Here is a 10,941-nt window from a genome sequence, read left to right as displayed (position 1 = left end):
TATCTGCAGTGATGGTGATCTTACACCTATAATTGCAGTGATAGTGATCTCACACTTATATCTGCAGTGATGGTGATCTTACACCTATACGTGCAGTGATAGTGATCTCACACCTATATCTGCAGTGATGGTGATCTTACACCTATATATGCAGTGATAGTGATCTCACACCTATCTCTGCAGTGATGGTGATCTTACACCTATACGTGCAGTGATAGTGATCTCACACCTATCACTGCAGTGATAGTGATCTCACACTTATATCTGCAGCGATGGTGATCTTACACCTATATCTGCTGTGATAGTGATCTCACACCTATCTCAGCAGTGATAGTGATCTCACACTTATATCTGCAGTGATGGTGATCTTACACCTATAATTGCAGTGATAGTGATCTCACACTTATATCTGCAGTGATGGTGATCTTACACCTATAATTGCAGTGATAGTGATCTCACACCTATCTCTGCAGTGATGGTGATCTTACACCTATATGTGCAGTGATAGTGATCTCACACCTATATCTGAAGTGATGATGCTCTGACACCTATATCTGCAGTGATAGTGATCTCACACCAATATCTGTAGTGATGGTGATCTCACACCAATATCTGCAGTGATAGAGATCTCACACCTTTATCTGCAGTGATAGTGATCTCACACCTATATCTGCAGTGACAGTGATCTCACACCAATATCTGCAGTGATAGTGATTTCTCACCAATATCTGTAGTGATGGTGATCTCACACCACTATCTGCAGTGATAGAGATCTCACACCTTTATCTGCAGTGATGGTGATCTTACACCTATATCTGCAGTGATAGTGATCTCACACCAATATCTGCATTGGTGGTGATCTCACACCTATATCTGCAGTGATAGTGATCTCACACCTATACCTGCAGCAATAGTGATCTCACACCTATATCTGCAGTGATAGTGATCTCACACCTATATCTGCAGTGATAGTGATCTCACACCTATAGCTGCAGTGATAGTGATCTAACACCAATATCTACAGTGATAGAGATCTCACACCTGTATCTGCGGTGATGGTGATCTTACACCTATATCTGCTGTGATAGTGATCTCACACCTATCTCAGCAGTGATAGTGATCTCACACTTATATCTGCAGTGATGGTGATCTTACACCTATAATTGCAGTGATAGTGATCTCACACTTATATCTGCAGTGATGGTGATCTTACACCTATACGTGCAGTGATAGAGATCTCACACCTATATCTGCAGTGATGGTGATCTTACTCCTATATCTGCTGTGATAGTGATCTCACACCTATCACTGCAGTGATAGTGATCTCACACTTATATCTGCAGCGATGGTGATCTTACACCTATATCTGCAGTGATAGTGATCTCACACCTATCTCTGCAGTGATGGTGATCTTACACCTATACGTGCAGTGATAGTGATCTCACACCTATCACTGCAGTGATAGTGATCTCACACCTATATCAGCAGTGATTGTGATCTCACAACAATATCTGCAGTGATGGTGATCTCACACCTATATCTGCAGTGATGGTGATCTCACACCTGTATCTGCAGTGATAGTGATCTCACACCAATATCTCAAGTAATGATGATCTCACACCTATATTTGCAGTGATAATGATCTCACACCTATATCTGCAGTGATGGTGACCTCACACCTATATCTGCAGTGATGGTGATCTCATACCTAAATCTGCAGTGATAGGGATCTCACACCTGTAACTGAAGTAATATCTGCAGTGATAGTGATCTCAAACCTATAGCTGCAGTGATAGTGATCTAACACCAATATCTACAGTGATAGAGATCTCACACCTATATCTGCAGTGATGGTGATCTTACTCCTATATCTGCTGTGATAGTGATCTCACACCTATCTCTGCAGTGATAGTGATCTCACACTTATATCTGCAGCGATGGTGATCTTACACCTATATCTGCAGTGATAGTGATCTCACACCTATCTCTGCAGTGATGGTGATCTTACACCTATATGTGCAGTGATAGTGATCTCACACCTATATCTGCAGTGATAGTGATCTCTCACCCATATCTGCAGTGATGGTGATCTCACCTATATATGCAGTGATAGTGATCTCACACCTATATCTGAAGTAATGGTGATCTCACACCTATATCTACAGTAATAATAATCTCATACCTATATCTGCAGTGATGGTGATCTCACGCCTATATCTGCAGTGATAGTGAGCTCACACCCATCTCTGCAGTGATAGTGATCTCTCACCCATATCTGCAGTAATGGTGATCTCACCTATATATGCAGTGATAGTGATCTCACACCTATATCTGAAGTAATGGTGATCTCACACCTATATCTACAGTAATAATAATCTCATACCTATATCTGCAGTGATGGTGATCTCACGCCTATATCTGCAGTGATAGTGATCTCGCACCTACATCTGCAGTGATGCTGATCTCACACCAATATCTGCAGTGATAGAGATCTCACACCTTTATCTGCAGTGATAGTGATCTCACACCAATATCTGCATTGGTGGTGATCTCACACCTATATCTGCAGTGATAGTGACCTCACACCTATACCCGCAGCAATAGTGATCTCACACCTATATCTGCAGTGATATTGATCTCACACCTATATCTGCAGTGATAGTGATTTCACACCTATCTCTGAATTAATATCTGCAGTGATAGTGATCTCAAACCTATATCTGCAGTGATAGTCATCTCACACCAATATCTACAGTGATAGAGATCTCACACTTATATCTGCCATGATAGTGATCTCACACCTATATCAGCAGTGATTGTGATCTCACAACAATATCTGCAGTGATGGTGATCTCACACCTATATCTGCAGTGATGGTGATCTCACACCTGTATCTGCAGTGATAGTGATCTCACACCTATATCTCAAGTAATGATGATCTCACACCTATATTTGCAGTGATAATGATCTCACACCTATATCTGCAGTGATGGTGACCTCACACCTATATCTGCAGTGATGGTGATCTCATACCTAAATCTGCAGTGATAGGGATCTTACACCTATAACTGAAGTAATATCTGCAGTGATAGTGATCTCAAACCTATAGCTGCAGTGATAGTGATCTAACACCAATATCTACAGTGATAGAGATCTCACACCTATATCTGCAGTGATGGTGATCTTACTCCTATATCTGCTGTGATAGTGATCTCACACCTATCACTGCAGTGATAGTGATCTCACACTTATATCTGCAGTGATGGTGATCTTACACCTATATCTGCAGTGATAGTGATCTCACACCTATCTCTGCAGTGATGGTGATCTTACACCTATACGTGCAGTGATAGTGATCTCACACCTATCACTGCAGTGATAGTGATCTCACACCTATATCAGCAGTGATTGTGATCTCACAACAATATCTGCAGTGATGGTGATCTCACACCTATATCTGCAGTGATGGTGATCTCACACCTGTATCTGCAGTGATAGTGATCTCACACCAATATCTCAAGTAATGATGATCTCACACCTATATTTGCAGTGATAATGATCTCACACCTATATCTGCAGTGATGGTGACCTCACACCTATATCTGCAGTGATGGTGATCTCATACCTAAATCTGCAGTGATAGGGATCTCACACCTGTAACTGAAGTAATATTTGCAGTGATAGTGATCTCAAACCTATAGCTGCAGTGATAGTGATCTAACACCAATATCTACAGTGATAGAGATCTCACACCTATATCTGCAGTGATGGTGATCTTACTCCTATATCTGCTGTGATAGTGATCTCACACCTATCTCTGCAGTGATAGTGATCTCACACTTATATCTGCAGCGATGGTGATCTTACACCTATATCTGCAGTGATAGTGATCTCACACCTATCTCTGCAGTGATGGTGATCTTACACCTATATGTGCAGTGATAGTGATCTCACACCTATATCTGCAGTGATAGTGATCTCTCACCCATATCTGCAGTGATGGTGATCTCACCTATATATGCAGTGATAGTGATCTCATACCTATATCTGAAGTAATGGTGATCTCACACCTATATCTACAGTAATAATAATCTCATACCTATATCTGCAGTGATGGTGATCTCACGCCTATATCTGCAGTGATGGTCATCTCACACCTATATCTGCAGTGATGGTGATCTCATACCTAAATCTGCAGTGATAGGGATCTCACACCTATATCTGAAGTAATATCTGCAGTGATAGTGATCTCAAACCTATAGCTGCAGTGATAGTGATCTAACACCAATATCTACAGTGATAGAGATCTCACACCTGTATCTGCGGTGATGGTGATCTTACACCTATATCTGCTGTGATAGTGATCTCACACCTATCTCAGCAGTGATAGTGATCTCACACTTATATCTGCAGTGATGGTGATCTTACACCTATAATTGCAGTGATAGTGATCTCACACTTATATCTGCAGTGATGGTGATCTTACACCTATACGTGCAGTGATAGTGATCTCACACCTATATCTGCAGTGATGGTGATCTTACACCTATATCTGCAGTGATAGTGATCTCACACCTATCTCTGCAGTGATGGTGATCTTACACATATACGTGCAGTGATAGTGATCTCACACCTATCACTGCAGTGATAGTGATCTCACACTTATATCTGCAGCGATGGTGATCTTACACCTATATCTGCTGTGATAGTGATCTCACACCTATCTCAGCAGTGATAGTGATCTCACACTTATATCTGCAGTGATGGTGATCTTACACCTATAATTGCAGTGATAGTGATCTCACACTTATATCTGCAGTGATGGTGATCTTACACCTATAATTGCAGTGATAGTGATCTCACACCTATCTCTGCAGTGATGGTGATCTTACACCTATATGTGCAGTGATAGTGATCTCACACCTATATCTGAAGTGATGATGCTCTGACACCTATATCTGCAGTGATAGTGATCTCACACCAATATCTGTAGTGATGGTGATCTCACACCAATATCTGCAGTGATAGAGATCTCACACCTTTATCTGCAGTGATAGTGATCTCACACCTATATCTGCAGTGATAGTGATCTCACACCAATATCTGCAGTGATAGTGATTTCTCACCAATATCTGTAGTGATAGTGATCTAACACCAATATCTACAGTGATAGAGATCTCACACCTGTATCTGCGGTGATGGTGATCTTACACCTATATCTGCTGTGATAGTGATCTCACACCTATCTCAGCAGTGATAGTGATCTCACACTTATATCTGCAGTGATGGTGATCTTACACCTATAATTGCAGTGATAGTGATCTCACACTTATATCTGCAGTGATGGTGATCTTACACCTATACGTGCAGTGATAGAGATCTCACACCTATATCTGCAGTGATGGTGATCTTACTCCTATATCTGCTGTGATAGTGATCTCACACCTATCACTGCAGTGATAGTGATCTCACACTTATATCTGCAGCGATGGTGATCTTACACCTATATCTGCAGTGATAGTGATCTCACACCTATCTCTGCAGTGATGGTGATCTTACACCTATACATGCAGTGATAGTGATCTCACACCTATCACTGCAGTGATAGTGATCTCACACCTATATCAGCAGTGATTGTGATCTCACAACAATATCTGCAGTGATGGTGATCTCACACCTATATCTGCAGTGATGGTGATCTCACACCTGTATCTGCAGTGATAGTGATCTCACACCAATATCTCAAGTAATGATGATCTCACACCTATATTTGCAGTGATAATGATCTCACACCTATATCTGCAGTGATGGTGACCTCACACCTATATCTGCAGTGATGGTGATCTCATACCTAAATCTGCAGTGATAGGGATCTCACACCTGTAACTGAAGTAATATCTGCAGTGATAGTGATCTCAAACCTATAGCTGCAGTGATAGTGATCTAACACCAATATCTACAGTGATAGAGATCTCACACCTATATCTGCAGTGATGGTGATCTTACTCCTATATCTGCTGTGATAGTGATCTCACACCTATCTCTGCAGTGATAGTGATCTCACACTTATATCTGCAGCGATGGTGATCTTACACCTATATCTGCAGTGATAGTGATCTCACACCTATCTCTGCAGTGATGGTGATCTTACACCTATATGTGCAGTGATAGTGATCTCACACCTATATCTGCAGTGATAGTGATCTCTCACCCATATCTGCAGTGATGGTGATCTCACCTATATATGCAGTGATAGTGATCTCACACCTATATCTGACGTAATGGTGATCTCACACCTATATCTACAGTAATAATAATCTCATACCTATATCTGCAGTGATGGTGATCTCACGCCTATATCTGCAGTGATAGTGAGCTCACACCCATCTCTGCAGTGATAGTGATCTCTCACCCATATCTGCAGTAATGGTGATCTCACCTATATATGCAGTGATAGTGATCTCACACCTATATCTGAAGTAATGGTGATCTCACACCTATATCTACAGTAATAATAATCTCATACCTATATCTGCAGTGATGGTGATCTCACGCCTATATCTGCAGTGATAGTGATCTCGCACCTACATCTGCAGTGATGCTGATCTCACACCAATATCTGCAGTGATAGAGATCTCACACCTTTATCTGCAGTGATAGTGATCTCACACCAATATCTGCATTGGTGGTGATCTCACACCTATATCTGCAGTGATAGTGACCTCACACCTATACCCGCAGCAATAGTGATCTCACACCTATATCTGCAGTGATAGTGATCTCACACCTATATCTGCAGTGATAGTGATCTCACACCTATCTCTGAATTAATATCTGCAGTGATAGTGATCTCAAACCTATATCTGCAGTGATAGTCATCTCACACCAATATCTACAGTGATAGTGATCTCACACCTATATCTGAAGTAATGGTGATCTCACACCTATATCTACAGTAATAATAATCTCATACCTATATCTGCAGTGATGGTGATCTCACGCCTATATCTGCAGTGATAGTGAGCTCACACCCATCTCTGCAGTGATAGTGATCTCTCACCCATATCTGCAGTAATGGTGATCTCACCTATATATGCAGTGATAGTGATCTCACACCTATATCTGAAGTAATGGTGATCTCACACCTATATCTACAGTAATAATAATCTCATACCTATATCTGCAGTGATGGTGATCTCACGCCTATATCTGCAGTGATAGTGATCTCGCACCTACATCTGCAGTGATGCTGATCTCACACCAATATCTGCAGTGATAGAGATCTCACACCTTTATCTGCAGTGATAGTGATCTCACACCAATATCTGAATTGGTCATGATCTCACACCTATATCTGCAGTGATAGTGACCTCACACCTATACCTGCAGCAATAGTGATCTCACACCTATATCTGCAGTGATATTGATCTCACACCTATATCTGCAGTGATAGTGATTTCACACCTATCTCTGAATTAATATCTGCAGTGATAGTGATCTCAAACCTATATCTGCAGTGATAGTCATCTCACAACAATATCTGCAGTGATGGTGATCTCACACCTATATCTGCAGTGATGGTGATCTCACACCTGTATCTGCAGTGATAGTGATCTCACACCTATATCTCAAGTAATGATGATCTCACACCTATATTTGCAGTGATAATGATCTCACACCTATATCTGCAGTGATGGTGACCTCACACCTATATCTGCAGTGATGGTGATCTCATACCTAAATCTGCAGTGATAGGGATCTCACACCTATAACTGAAGTAATATCTGCAGTGATAGTGATCTCAAACCTATAGCTGCAGTGATAGTGATCTAACACCAATATCTACAGTGATAGAGATCTCACACCTATATCTGCAGTGATGGTGATCTTACTCCTATATCTGCTGTGATAGTGATCTCACACCTATCACTGCAGTGATAGTGATCTCACACTTATATCTGCAGCGATGGTGATCTTACACCTATATCTGCAGTGATAGTGATCTCACACCTATCTCTGCAGTGATGGTGATCTTACACCTATACGTGCAGTGATAGTGATCTCACACCTATCACTGCAGTGATAGTGATCTCACACTTATATCTGCAGCGATGGTGATCTTACACCTATATCTGCAGTGATAGTGATCTCACACCTATCTCTGCAGTGATGGTGATCTTACACCTATACGTGCAGTGATAGTGATCTCACACCTATATCAGCAGTGATTGTGATCTCACAACAATATCTGCAGTGATGGTGATCTCACACCTATATCTGCAGTGATGGTGATCTCACACCTGTATCTGCAGTGATAGTGATCTCACACCTATATCTCAAGTAATGATGATCTCACACCTATATTTGCAGTGATAATGATCTCACACCTATATCTGCAGTGATGGTGACCTCACACCTATATCTGCAGTGATGGTGATCTCATACCTAAATCTGCAGTGATAGGGAGCTCACACCTGTAACTGAAGTAATATCTGCAGTGATAGTGATCTCAAACCTATAGCTGCAGTGATAGTGATCTAACACCAATATCTACAGTGATAGAGATCTCACACCTATATCTGCAGTGATGGTGATCTTACTCCTATATCTGCTGTGATAGTGATCTCACACCTATCACTGCAGTGATAGTGATCTCACACTTATATCTGCAGCGATGGTGATCTTACACCTATATCTGCAGTGATAGTGATCTCACACCTATCTCTGCAGTGATGGTGATCTTACACCTATACGTGCAGTGATAGTGATCTCACACCTATCACTGCAGTGATAGTGATCTCACACTTATATCTGCAGCGATGGTGATCTCACCTATATATGCAGTGATAGTGATCTCACACCTATATCTGAAGTAATGGTGATCTCACACCTATATCTACAGTAATAATAATCTCATACCTATATCTGCAGTGATGGTGATCTCACGCCTATATCTGCAGTGATAGTGAGCTCACACCCATCTCTGCAGTGATAGTGATCTCTCACCCATATCTGCAGTAATGGTGATCTCACCTATATATGCAGTGATAGTGATCTCACACCTATATCTGAAGTAATGGTGATCTCACACCTATATCTACAGTAATAATAATCTCATACCTATATCTGCAGTGATGGTGATCTCACGCCTATATCTGCAGTGATAGTGATCTCGCACCTACATCTGCAGTGATGCTGATCTCACACCAATATCTGCAGTGATAGAGATCTCACACCTTTATCTGCAGTGATAGTGATCTCACACCAATATCTGCATTGGTGGTGATCTCACACCTATATCTGCAGTGATAGTGACCTCACACCTATACCCGCAGCAATAGTGATCTCACACCTATATCTGCAGTGATATTGATCTCACACCTATATCTGCAGTGATAGTGATTTCACACCTATCTCTGAATTAATATCTGCAGTGATAGTGATCTCAAACCTATATCTGCAGTGATAGTCATCTCACACCAATATCTACAGTGATAGAGATCTCACACTTATATCTGCCATGATAGTGATCTCACACCTATATCAGCAGTGATTGTGATCTCACAACAATATCTGCAGTGATGGTGATCTCACACCTATATCTGCAGTGATGGTGATCTCACACCTGTATCTGCAGTGATAGTGATCTCACACCTATATCTCAAGTAATGATGATCTCACACCTATATTTGCAGTGATAATGATCTCACACCTATATCTGCAGTGATGGTGACCTCACACCTATATCTGCAGTGATGGTGATCTCATACCTAAATCTGCAGTGATAGGGATCTTACACCTATAACTGAAGTAATATCTGCAGTGATAGTGATCTCAAACCTATAGCTGCAGTGATAGTGATCTAACACCAATATCTACAGTGATAGAGATCTCACACCTATATCTGCAGTGATGGTGATCTTACTCCTATATCTGCTGTGATAGTGATCTCACACCTATCACTGCAGTGATAGTGATCTCACACTTATATCTGCAGTGATGGTGATCTTACACCTATATCTGCAGTGATAGTGATCTCACACCTATCTCTGCAGTGATGGTGATCTTACACCTATACGTGCAGTGATAGTGATCTCACACCTATCACTGCAGTGATAGTGATCTCACACCTATATCAGCAGTGATTGTGATCTCACAACAATATCTGCAGTGATGGTGATCTCACACCTATATCTGCAGTGATGGTGATCTCACACCTGTATCTGCAGTGATAGTGATCTCACACCAATATCTCAAGTAATGATGATCTCACACCTATATTTGCAGTGATAATGATCTCACACCTATATCTGCAGTGATGGTGACCTCACACCTATATCTGCAGTGATGGTGATCTCATACCTAAATCTGCAGTGATAGGGATCTCACACCTGTAACTGAAGTAATATCTGCAGTGATAGTGATCTCAAACCTATAGCTGCAGTGATAGTGATCTAACACCAATATCTACAGTGATAGAGATCTCACACCTGTATCTGCGGTGATGGTGATCTTACACCTATATCTGCTGTGATAGTGATCTCACACCTATCTCAGCAGTGATAGTGATCTCACACTTATATCTGCAGTGATGGTGATCTTACACCTATAATTGCAGTGATAGTGATCTCACACTTATATCTGCAGTGATGGTGATCTTACACCTATACGTGCAGTGATAGTGATCTCACACCTATATCTGCAGTGATGGTGATCTTACACCTATATCTGCAGTGATAGTGATCTCACACCTATCTCTGCAGTGATGGTGATCTTACACATATACGTGCAGTGATAGTGATCTCACACCTATCACTGCAGTGATAGTGATCTCACACTTATATCTGCAGCGATGGTGATCTTACACCTATATCTGCTGTGATAGTGATCTCACACCTATCTCAGCAGTGATAGTGATCTCACACTTATATCTGCAGTGAT

The sequence above is a fragment of the Triturus cristatus genome, chromosome 1_1 (assembly GCF_964204655.1).
Source record: "Triturus cristatus chromosome 1_1, aTriCri1.1, whole genome shotgun sequence".
Lineage (NCBI taxonomy): Eukaryota > Metazoa > Chordata > Amphibia > Caudata > Salamandridae > Triturus > Triturus cristatus.
Note: the sequence above shows the minus strand (reverse complement) of the source record.